We start from the raw sequence: 12,388 nt of genomic DNA, 5'->3' as shown, positions 1-12,388 counted from the left end.
TCCCTTTTAAGCCAGCTATTGCCCTTCTGGGTATTTTTGTAGAAGAACTGAAAACCTCATACCACAGAAATATATGTGCACTCATGTTTATGTCAGTGCAATTTGTTACAGCTAAATTCCAGAAACAACCCAGATGCCCATCAATTGAATAATGAATAAGGGAGATGTGGTATTTTTACACAATGGAGTATTATTCACCTATAAAACAGGATAAATTTGAGTCTTTTGTTGTTAAATGAATGTTATTAGAGAATATAATGTTAAGTGAAATAAATCAGACCCACATGTGCAAACATTGTATTGTCTCCTTAGTTTGAGAACCTGAAAGAAAAAAAAAATGGAATCTGAAGGGTACAATAGTTACTAGTAAAAGGGAATAAGCTCATTCTAAAAGAAAGAATTAATGAATTGGGCAGAAAGACAGGAGAGGGAGTGAGGGAAAGAGATATATCTATGTATGTAAGCAGGATGCCTTGTAAAACTATACTGTGCATTGCTGCTGGTTTATGGAAAGAAGCAGTTAATGCTTTGCTTCACCTACTTTTTTCAATTGTTTATACTTTTTCTTTTCTTAATTTCTTATACATTTCTTTCTTTTAATTTTACATGCATATATGTGGTAACATGAATAACTGGATGGAAGACAACACTATGTATTACAACAAATATTGTGAAATTCATATTATTTTGTTAAGTGTAAATCTGTACCACTTGTTAATTTTTGTTTTAATTCTAATTTGTACTGTCTTTAAAAAAACTACGTAATAAGATGATAAAAAAATTTAAAACTCAAGAAAAATAAAATCGATAATATTAGAACCAAAGTATCTTTGTGATTATAACTTATTCAGTAATGCGTGTCTCCCAGGTGGTAATAACTAGTTTCATGGGAAGGCACAAAAAAGAGTATTCCTGACCAATAAAAATGAACCTTGAGAAGAGAGTACCTTAAAAAAATAACAAAAATGTAGTAGAAAATAATTTTTTTGGAGTATAGAAAATTAATGATCAAATTTGCTTTAGAAATAATTCATTTTCGAGACGATAAGATTGTTAGATTTAATAATAAAACAAGTAGAACTCTCAAGACAGAAGGGAAACGTGTAGCTTTTCCCTAATAACAGTACTCCATGGGCAGTCTCTGATTTAAATTTAAAATAAGTGATTTCACATTAGTTCATATTATTGCTTTTCAAATACATCCAGAGAATCTTGTTTTAGTTTCTAAACTGCAGTAACTAATTCTCTAAGTCATACATTTCTATTTGACAGGGAATGCATTCTTCATCATAGGGTTGATGTTGCTCCCCCACAGGAATAAATGTTGCTATTTTCAATTAAGATAGTAAAACACAATAATGAATGTATTTTTCTAAATTCACTGTCATTCTATTTTTGCCTTTCATCTTTTGTTTTTCAGAATAGATGCATCCCATTGATTTAGGAAGTAGAAAGAAGAAGAAGGGGTTCCATAGTTGTATATGATGACTGTGGTTGTACCAACCAATGAGATAAAACAAATGGAAGAAGAGAAAATAGCAGTATGTGCATCAGTGAAGTTCTCAGTGAGAAATAAGTGGCACACTGCACACTTGGAGGCAAGTTTACCATCCAGATTATTTATTAAAGTGCAGGGAAATCACAGGATAAGATGAGAGCATGGTTGTCATATCCTGTAGAACTGTGTGGAAAGAGTTTCAAAGACAGCAGCGTGATTCCTAGGGAATGCACCATGGAAGCTCATTGACCAGACACCCAGGCCAGAGTCTCCCTGGAGTTTCCTTATCACTGACTGGAGAAGCCAGACAGGAGGAAGCCTGCTAGTTTAGTCCACACTGGTCAGGGGAAGTAAGGCAGCAGATGGATCTGAGGGGTACAAGGAAAATCTTGTACAGTGAAATATACTTCAACTAGACTACAGATGGACAGACATGTCAAGCAGGATAAAAGTTTGATTTTATCCTTTAGACAACGTGGAGACAGAGAAAATAAAGTAGCAAATGGTGTGATCAGGTTCTGCTTTTCCAAGATAACTCTGGTGACAGTTTAGAGAGAAGATGGATGTAACGAAAAAATAAACTAGAGAAACAGTTTTGGATATTTCTGTGAAAGTTCAGTGGACAGTGGAGCCCTTAGCGAAAGTGAGGACAGGAGCAGTAGACAAGGGGTGAAGGCTGGGTGATGTTGGCGGCATCATGTGCAGGAGTTGAGGGAGGGTAGGTGTGGCAGGATAATCTAGATACCTAGATGGGTTTTTGGGGTAAATGGGATCCAACAGGTTGAACTGTCCAAGGGGTTGGGGATCTCAAGGGATAAAGGACTCTTAGAAAGTGGGAGATAGAGCTACTCTTTTGTGGAAACTGAAGATTCTCTTCACAAGAGAGAATTTTAGCTTCACAAAAATAAAGCTTCTGGCCGGGGAGATGGCTCAGTGGAATAAGCGCTTCCTTGGCAAACGCAAGGGCCTGAGTTCAATCCCCGGTTCTGCAAAAAATAAAATAAAATAAAATAAAAAATAATAAATAAATAAATAAAATAAAGCTTCTAATGAGGGGTTAAAGTATGACCAGCTCCACATTTATCATTATCTTGATTAAAATTTTCTAACCAACTAAATAACCTAAGAAAATTTGGGAAGAGACAGGCACTCAACTATCACTTGCTTCCCCAAGTTTGTAAGGACTCTTCCCTCACAACTAGAGAGCTAAGAAAACGCTAGTGTCTATTTGACCTTTACATAAGCTGATTTTGTGCACAACTAATCAATGGTTTAAAAAATGAAAAAGAAAACAAAAACAGTCATCTGTTTTGAGCCTACCATGGGTCAACCTTTGTTGCTTAAACAACAGCATGGCAAGGTATTTATACTGTATACAGGATGGGAAACAGGGAGTTAAGTAACTTGCGGGAGGCTAGACAAGGCAGTAGCCAATGTTCTGGAGGACATACCAATAAAATTGGCTCATGCTTGAGGGGCTCACAGACTCTGGGGGCTAATGGAGGTTAGATGAAAACATCATCTTTTGGGTGCAATTATATATACAATGACACTTGTGTGACTTTGCCTAATTATTGAAAAAAATGAGTTGGACTTTACTTCAGATCCTAAGAATGTATATTCTGATACAGAGAACCAATAATTTAACATGATTGCTTTTCCTGGGAAGCTTTTGAATCAGATAGGTTCACAAACTGTTACTTGAGAAGAGAAGAACACTGAATAATATAATATTCTTCAGCTACCACTTGAGTTCCTTTGGGACTGAGGCAGTATCTTATTCATAATTTCCCACTCCATCTAGCATGATTCCTAGGATACGTTGCCGTTCAGTAAATATTTGTGGAACAAGCGCATCTATAGAAGGCTGCGTCCAAAGTGTTTCCCCTTGGAGTATTCTGTCCTCACATGGTAGAAGATGCAGCAAGCAAGATCCTGCTGGACTGGGTTAACACAGTAGCACGGATCAGAGCAGAAGATGGCTACCCTGAAGCCCACACAGAAACAGCCACACAAGTGCAGTGTAAGAGTGATGAATGCAATGTACCCCAAATGATTCTCTTTAGGACTTCACAAAGCCTAATAGAGTTGGTTCCAGTTGGCTTGGATGAGAGGTCACACAGACTAAAATAGATTTTCTTAAAAAGAAACAATAGGCTGCATTCATCTGACAAAATGGAAAAAAATGACAAGCTTTAGCAGTGGGGACAAAGTTTAATCCTATTTTAGAGCTCAGTTACCCCCCAAAGTCTGAGTCTTCTGCCTTCATGGCTGTTCCTTTGTCCAGTGGAAGCTTAAAATAGGGATCACAGAGTTAGGACTAAAGAGATTTGTATTTGTATACAAAACACTGACAATATTTTTAATATTTTAAATAGAGCATGAGAAAGCTTAGAATTACAAGAATTAAAATGCTTAGACTGTTATAATCCTTGCAACTTTTAAATAAATTATTCTCTTTTGAATTATCCAATGTTACCATTATTTTAATAAAAGCATTTATCCTGACAAGTATATTTATTCACTTTCATGGAAATGATTTCTTTTTTACATTTATGTCATCAAAAAATCCTGTATTTTCTCTTCAACTTAGCACCTTCTTGAGAATCTGTTAAAATTCCAATCATTATTGCTTCTCAGGCTTTTGGCTAAGACCAAGTGAAAAATTTCAATCACACTAATATTTTAACATGCAGGAGAAGCCAGTTTGTCTTCAAATGAGTTCCAGGTGTCTAGGATTGGGGCAGGTTATCCCTTCTGATCAGTCAATTCTATTTTTCACAGATGTCTTGAAACTTTTCTAAATTAAATCTAACAGCTCTTTTTAAATTAATTTTTTATATTAGCCCATATTTGTAGTATACAATGTTGACAGTTATCTCAGGGAGTAGAGAGATAGTGGATATGCTTATCTTGCTCTTGATTTTAGAGGGAAAGTTTTCAGCTTCTCCCTATTACTATAATGTGGGCAGTTGGCTTGTCATAAATCGCTTGTATCTGATTGAAGTATATTGCTTCTATACATATTTCCTCAGGTTTTTTTTTAATTAAGTTACGTATATACTTAATATATTTTAATTCTTTGTATCCCCCTTGCCTTTCCCTCCCACATCCCTCCCTCAATCTTTAGATCACATTCCCCATTTTCATTTCCTTGTTTTAGTTCTTCTATCTGGCATATAATAAATACGTTCATTGTGGGTAGCTGGTAGATGTACACAGCGCATCTCAATTCTTCCTACACCCCCTCCATTCCTCCACCTCACCTGCTCCAGCTCTAGGTCCCCTTCCCATTTTTAGAAGATCTATCTCCCTTCTTTCTTTTATCTGTCTTTTATTTTGCTTTTCATTTTATTTACACTTTGGATTTTTCATACAAGAGAAATCATGTGGCATTTAAGCTTATGTATCTGATCTACTTCACTTAACATTATATTTTCAAGTTGCATCCATTTTTCTACAACTGACTCAAAGTTATCCTTATTTACAGTCAAGTAGTATTCTAATATGTATAGATGCCACATTTTCTCTATTCATTCATCTGTTGAGGGCCATGTAGGGCTCTTCTAAGACCTAGCTATGGTTTTATGATTCATACTATTGTAAACACTGTATGGATGTATTGCTGCGATGTGATGTCATTCATTCTTTTGGAAAGATGTGTAGCAGTGAAATAGCTCAGTAAAATGGAATTTCTATTTTTAGTTTTTTGAGTAATATCCATATGACTTTCATAATCATAATCCTAGTTTGCATTCCCAACAGCAATTTAGGAGGGTTCCTTCTCAGCATAGCTTTCTCAGCATTTACCATTATTTGATTTCTTAACAATTGCCAGTCTTTTTGGTGTAAGATAAAATCTGTGTTATTTTTATTCTCATTTTTTCAATTATTGACCTTTTTCTCATGTATTTATTGGACATTTGTATTTCTTCTGAGAGTAATTATTTTTCATTTTGGTTGCCCATTTTTACTTGGGCCTTTTATTTTGTGTGATCTAAGTTTAGAGTTTTTCATTCTGTCAGGCTTTCACAGAGAGCACATTGGCCAAGCAATGGCTGTGACTCATCCACAGGGCTGACACTGACAAAGGTTCTACAAGGTGCGGTACAGGGTTTCAGGATAAATGCTGAGGAGATTTGACTGACCTTATCAGATCTAAAAGTTACATTTCTTGTTACATAGGTCTTGCTTTATCTTGGTCTCAACCATCCAGCAGAAAGGTATAAAAACGAAGTATAAGAAGTAAAGCCATGGTGTTATGTTGAGCTGTAGGGGACTCAAGTCAACAATTTCTGACATTGCCAGTCAAGCAGAAGACCCAATACTATTATGGACTACACTGGACTCTTTTAGAATATTTTGCTGAGTTAACACACTTATAATATTCAAATAACGGAACTAAACAAAAAAAGGGATACAGATGAATGTCCATTTTGTATCTGTGTTTTCAAAATGGTTAGGATAGTTATATAGTTACATTCTCTTAATGAATAGAGGGATTTGTTCTAATAGAGTTTGTAAATAGGATATCATGTCTGCATCTTACACAGCAATTAACCACTAGGTAGAATGTATGCAATGTGTTAATTATTGAAACTGTCCTACCAATTTGGTTTGAAACTGTCTCATTGCTATTTGTTTCTCCATAAAATTATGGGAAAAAAATAAAAAAAATAAAAAAACTGTAGATTTAAGAAACCAATGACAGGCCCTTATTTAAAATGTGCATGTATTTTGAGGCCTATCTGTATAATATATTTTTTGACTAATGACCATGAAGTATTACTCTTACGTTAAGCACTGTTCTAAGGCCTTATATGCTTCATTCACTTAAATCATTGAAGTAAAATTAAAGTTCTTTTGCAAAAAAAATTTAGAGTTTTTATATATTCTAGATATGAAATCTCTGAGGGGTAGCTAGCAAAACTCATTTCCCATTGAGCTATATCCCCTGCTCCTTTGCATTCTGGAGGCTGTTTCTTTACTGTTAGTTGTTTCCTTTGGTACAGAGATTTTTAATTTGCTATAGTTCTGTTTGTTGACTCTTGCTATTGTTTCTTGTGCAGTTGGAGTTCTTTTCAGAAACTTAATCCTATGCCTATGATTTCAAGTGTTTTAGCTATTTTATCTTCCAACAGCTTAAATGCTTTTGTTTTAATATTTAGATCTTTGATCCATTTTGATTTTAGTTCAGTGCATTATTGACCATTTCCTCATGTATTTATTGGACATTTGAGGGATATAGCTCTAGCTTCAATCTTCTAAATGTATATAACCAGGTTTCCCAGCATTGTTTGCTAGAGATTATATTTTCTCCAGCACATGTTTTTGACCCATCTGTCAAAGATGGAGCGACTGAGTGTATCTGGGGCTGTCTCTGTGTCCTCCAATCTGTTCTATTTATACACATTTTTTTTCTGTGCCTATATCAGACTGCTTTTTCACTGTAGTTTTGTTACTTGCAGCCCAGGATTGTGACTCTTCCTGCTTTACTTTTGTTGTCCTGGATTGGTTTTGTTGTTCTGGCTATCTTCTTGTTCCGTTTGAATTTAAAGACTGTTTTTTCTAGATCTGTGAGCTTGCTTTTGGTATTTTGATTGAAATTTTGTTAATCAGGTTTATGGTTTTAACTATGTTGGTTTTGTGTATCTAGGAACAGGGGATATATTTCCATTTTCTGATAATGTCTTCAATCTTTTTCTTTTTTCAGAGTTCTATAATTTTCTTAACTTTCTTTCTTTTTCTGTATTTAGGACAGGGTCTACAGGGTCTATTGGGTCTCACTACGTAGATCAGACTCATAGTGATTCTCCTGTTTTCAGCCTCCCAAGTGCTGGGATTACAGGTGTGTGCCACAACACCCAGTCTCCAGCCACGTCATCGCATCCCTTGGGTGGGGCTGGCATGGCACTCCAGGGATCGAACCCCAGCTACTGCTCTCTGCCTAAGCATGTGCTTTAGTCTGCTGAGCTATCAGGCTGGCCCTACAGTTTTCATTGTTGAGGTCTTTTAATATCTTGATTAGGTTAATTCCACATATTTAATTTCCCATAATGCTATTAATTTAGTATTATTTTCCTAATTTCTATCTCAGAAAGAAAATATTGGTATATAGGAATGCTCTTGATTCTTGCATGTTGATTTTATGTTCTGTTACACTGCTGAATGTTGCTTTCAATTCTAGAAGTCTTTTGTTTCTTCTATATAAAGGATCATGTCATCTGTAAGCAATGATAACTTGATTTCTTTTCCTATATATTTTTCTTCTTCTTTTATCCCTTTCTCTTACTTAAAACATCAGCCAGGGCAATCAAGAGATTGCTATTTGTTTCTCAAATCCCAAATCTCTTGATTGCCTTGGCTGATGTTTTAAGTACTATCCTGAAAAAGAATAGTGATAGTGGATATGCTTATCTTGCTCTTGATTTTAGAGGGAAAGTTTTCAGCTTCTCCCTATTACTATAATGTGGGCAGTTGGCTTGTCATAAATCGCTTGTATCTGATTGAAGTATATTGCTTCTATACATATTTCCTCAGGTTTTTTTTTTTTAACTATGAACAGACACTACAATTTGGCAAAAGCTTTATCTGCTTCTATAGACAAGATCAGTGTTGCTCTCCGTTCTTCTGCTTACATGGTATATTACATTTGTTGATTTGATATACCGAAATATCCTTGCACTTCTGGGATGAAGCCTACTTGGTCGTGATATACAACCTTTTCAATGACTTGTCGCATTCTGTTTCCCAGTGTCTTACTGAGGATTTTTGAATTCATGCTCATTAAGGAGATTGGCTTGTTGTGCTTCTTTTCAATTTGGTCTTTGATTTTGGAATCAGAGTGATGCTGCCTTCTTCAAGTGAGCTTGGAAACATTATTTCCCTTTCAATTTTATTAAAGAGTTTGACGAGTTTTGGCACTATATCCTCCTTGAAGATTTTGTAGAATTCACCAGAGCTTTTCTTAATTGATAAGATTTGTATTTTTATTTTATTTTATTTTTGTATTTTAGGGAAAAGTCCACAGGGTGTTCAGGGTCTCACTACTAGATCAGACTCATAGTGATCCTCCTGTTTACAGCCTCCTAAATGCTGGGATTACAGTCACGCGCCACCATGCCCAGTCTCAATTGCTGTCTCAGAGTGCCCCAGGGGCGGGGTGGATTGGCAGGCCCGGGGATTGAACCCGCAGCTCCTGTGCCTGCTTGCAGGCGCTTTAATCTGCTGAGCTATTTGGCCAGCCTGATGAGATTTTTATTACTGATTCAATTTAGTTGCTTATTATTGTTCAGAGTTTTTATGTCTGTTTTGTTCAGTTTTGGTAATTTGTATGTGTCTAGGAATATGTCCATTTCCTGAACATTTTCCAATTTTTGAAGTACAATTTTTCATAGTATTGACTAATGATCTTCTGTATTTCTACTGTGTTTATTGTGATTTTATCTTTTTTATTCTTAATTACATTGATGTGAATATTTCTCTCCTTTCTGTAAGTTTGAATTAGAGTTTATTTTGTTTATTCTTTCAAGAACCAACTCTTTAATTTGTTGATTCTTTATACTGTTTTTCAGTTTCAATTTTATTAATTTCCACTTGATCTTTGTGGTTTAAAACAGGTATTAAAATAGGTCTGGGTTTGGACTGTTTCATTTTGAATTTAATGATGAACCACAAATATTTTGAGGTTCATCATTAGAGTATTTATTTGAGCTTACTGTGTTTTTGAACTCAACTTGCCACTTAGGATTGCTTTTGTTATGTCCCATCAACTCTGATGCATTATGGTGGCATTGCCATTTGATTCTAGAAATTGTTTGAATTCTTCCTTGATTTCTCCTGTAACCCATTGAGTGTTCAGGAGTATATTTTTAAGTCTCAAGTAGCTTACAAATTTTATGTGTTTCCTTGCTAGATTGATTTCTAGTTTTAATGCACAATGAACTAGCAATAGATACAGGGTGATTTTAATTCTTTTGTATTTACCTACGTGAGTTCTTTGAATGAACATTTGGTCTATTTTGGTGAACGTTGTGTGCTCCTAAAAGGAAGTGTATTCTATTGTAGTAGGATTGGGCATTCTCTAGTTATCTATTAAATCCATTTGTTTGAGAATGTGATTCAGCTCTCATATTTTTTGTTGATTTTTTTTGTTTAGTTGACATGTATCTTTATGAAAGTAAAGGCATTAAGGTTACTTACTATGATTATACTATTTATCTGATCATTTACATCTAACAATATTTGTTTTATGAAATTAGGTGCTCCAATATTTAGTGAACATTATATTTACAATTGTTAGCTCTTCTTATTGGATTGGTTACTTTATTACTATGCAGTGGTCCCTCATCTATCACGGTGGTTACGTTCCAGGTACTCCTGAGATGAGTGATAATCAGGAAAGTAGCAATGTTATATTTATTTTAGTACTTATACATGATTTAAGACTATATAGATCCTTCAGACACTCTTGCAAATCTTTCCACACTTTTAAAAACACTTCTATAGTCTTTGGTTTTATTTATTTGTTTGTTTGTTTGTTTTTGTGGTACCAGGGATTGAACTCAGGACCTTGTGCTTGCCACGCAAGTGCTTATTTTACTGAGCGGTCTCCCTGGTCAAGCAATGGCTGTGACTCATCCTCATGGCTGAAACTGACAAAGGATCTACAAACTGTTGTACAGGGTTTCAGGGTAAATCCTGAGGGGATTTCACTGACCTTGTCAGATACAAAAGTTGCGTATCTTGTTATATAGGTCTTATTTTATCTTGGTCTTAACCATCCAGCAGAAAAGTATAAAAACAAGGTATAAAAAGTAAAGCCATATTAATATGCTGAGCTGTAAGAGGCTCAAGTCAAGAACTTCTGACATTGCCAGTCTTATGGAAAACCCACTGCTATTATGGACTACTGGACTATATTGGATTATTTTGATGAATTCAAGCACCTACAATATTTAAAACGCATCTCTGACAAAACTAAAAGGGGATACAAATGAAGGACCATTTTGTATCTGTATATACAAAATAGTTAGGATAGATATACAGCTACTTTCTCTTAATTCAATGAGAAGAAAGATTTGTACTAAAAGTATTTGGACAGGATATCATATCTGCATCTTGTACTATGAATAACCGCTACAAAGACAATGATATGCAATGTATTAATTATTGAAACTGTCCTACTAGTTGGTTTTGAAACTATCTCATTGCTATTTGTTTCTCGATAAAATTAATAGCAAAATAAAAATATATGCTTACACACAAACAAAAAAATAAAAATACTTCTAATGTTCTTAACTATTTTCTAAACTTGTAAACCTATGTAATTTTAACAACATACATATCCTGTATGGTACTGCAAAATCCCACACTATAATGAAAAATCCAAAATAAGTAAGTTAGATTAATATATTATCAAAACTCACTTTCACAGTGAGTCTGCGAAAGTTGAACAGCGAAATAGCAAGTGACTACTGTGTAGTGCTCTTTCTGGGCACTTCTGATCAGTTTTAGCTTCAAGTTTTGTCTGAGAATAAGATTGGTACCCCTTTTTGCTTTCAGGATTCTAAAGCATGAAATGCTATTTCCCTTCCATTTATATTTAATCTAGGATTTTCTTTTTGGATGAGATAAATTCTGGAATGCAACATACTGTTGATTTCTGTTTTTTTGATAAGTTTGTCAATCAGTGACATTCAACTGGGAAATCCAGGCCACATGCATTGAGAGTTATTACTGAATAGTACTTATTTATTCTGTCACTTCTCTTCCCCCTGATAATGACATCTTTGTGCTTTCTTTCATTTTTGTTTGACTACTTGCCTTGCTTGATGTATTCATTTTATTTTATTGGTGCAAGAGCTGCTGGTTTTGTTGTATCTGTCTAATCCTAGAGTACACTGAGGTGGCTTTTTTTTTTTTTTTTTTTTTTTTTGGGGGGTTTTTTTTCTCTTAAGCCGTTTTTGTTGTTGTAGAATTTCCTCATTTCTCCAACAATTTTGAAAGACAATTTTTCAGGAAATATTAGTCTAGATTTAAAATTGTTTGCCTTTCAGACTTGAAAGTCTATACTCCAAATTTTCCTGGCCTTTAAATTTGTGGGGAGAATTCTTCTGTAAACTTGATGAGGTTACCTTTCCATGTTTCTTTTTTTCTTTTTTTTTTTTTTTCTCTTTTTCCAGGAGCTTTGAAAAGTCTGTCTTCTTGGTAGACCTCTAGGATTTTGGCTTGATGTGCTGTGGAGAACTTGTTTTTTCATTGTAGTTAGTGTTCTCTAAGTCGTGTTTACTTGCATGTTAAAACTTTTCCTCATTTTTCTGCTATGATTTCTATCATGATCTGTAAAAAGATATTTTGTTCCATGAGTACTGTCTTTTAATTTCTCTTTAGCTCCAATTAGCCTTGGGATATTCTTCCTAGCATCACTTAGTAGCTGTTGGATGAATTTTTCTTGTTCTCTTATAGCTTTCAAGGCTTCTCTGAGTAATTCACCATGATTTTCCATTTTACCTCCAATTTCAGAAAGCTGTCTTCACATCATCTCTGAATTTTATGTATTTTATACAACTTTTCATCTCCAATATTTCTTTCTGAAAACTTTTTTGGGTAGTCTATGCCTTTGGTAAATTTGTCATTCATCTTTTGAAAAAATTTGGTAATTTTTTATTTGTTTATTCCTTATTCACATTGATACTTTACGTGTTATTGTCGTTATGTTTGGAATCTGTCAAGTTTTTCTTCACGTTTATTATCATTTTGTACCACTCACTCCACTAATTGGTATAGTATTTGTTTCCCTCTCCATTGTTGCATTTTGAATCTGTTTGGGGAATGTTGGGAGACCTGGGAATAGATCTATCTATCTATCTATCTATCTATCTATCTATC

The 12,388-nt window shown here is 34.6% G+C and overlaps 1 pseudogene; it reads left to right on the top strand.

The window, feature by feature from the left end:
* Positions 1 to 3,406: 3,406 nt before the first annotated feature.
* LOC111817272 overlaps positions 3,407 to 12,388 on the top strand; it is a 16,991-nt pseudogene continuing 8,009 nt past the window's right edge.

This window comes from Octodon degus, unplaced genomic scaffold (assembly GCF_000260255.1).
Source record: "Octodon degus isolate 3935 unplaced genomic scaffold, OctDeg1.0 scaffold00053, whole genome shotgun sequence".
Classification (NCBI taxonomy): Eukaryota; Metazoa; Chordata; class Mammalia; order Rodentia; family Octodontidae; genus Octodon; species Octodon degus.
Note: the sequence above shows the minus strand (reverse complement) of the source record. Positions and strands in the feature narration are given on the sequence as shown.